Below are 265 nucleotides of genomic sequence, written 5' to 3'. Positions count from 1 at the left end.
ACACACACACACACACACACACACACACACACACACACACACGCGCTCGCGCGCACACACACATACACACATACACAAATATATTAAATATGGTGCAGGTTCTGAGATACGCGAAACACTCCTCCAGCAGATAGATGGCAAACGTTGTTTCATAAGCTACAGGTGTGACTTCACAGTTTTTTGCGGTATGTTTGGTTTGCCGAGAGTGTGGGGCCGGGGAAGGTTAGAAGTGGCCGGATTGTGTGACGTCTCCCTGAATCTCTTA

This window comes from Aplysia californica, unplaced genomic scaffold, assembly GCF_000002075.1.
Source record: "Aplysia californica isolate F4 #8 unplaced genomic scaffold, AplCal3.0 scaffold00830, whole genome shotgun sequence".
NCBI lineage: Eukaryota > Metazoa > Mollusca > Gastropoda > Aplysiida > Aplysiidae > Aplysia > Aplysia californica.
The sequence above is the reverse complement of the archived record's forward strand: the minus strand, read 5'-3'. Positions refer to the sequence as shown.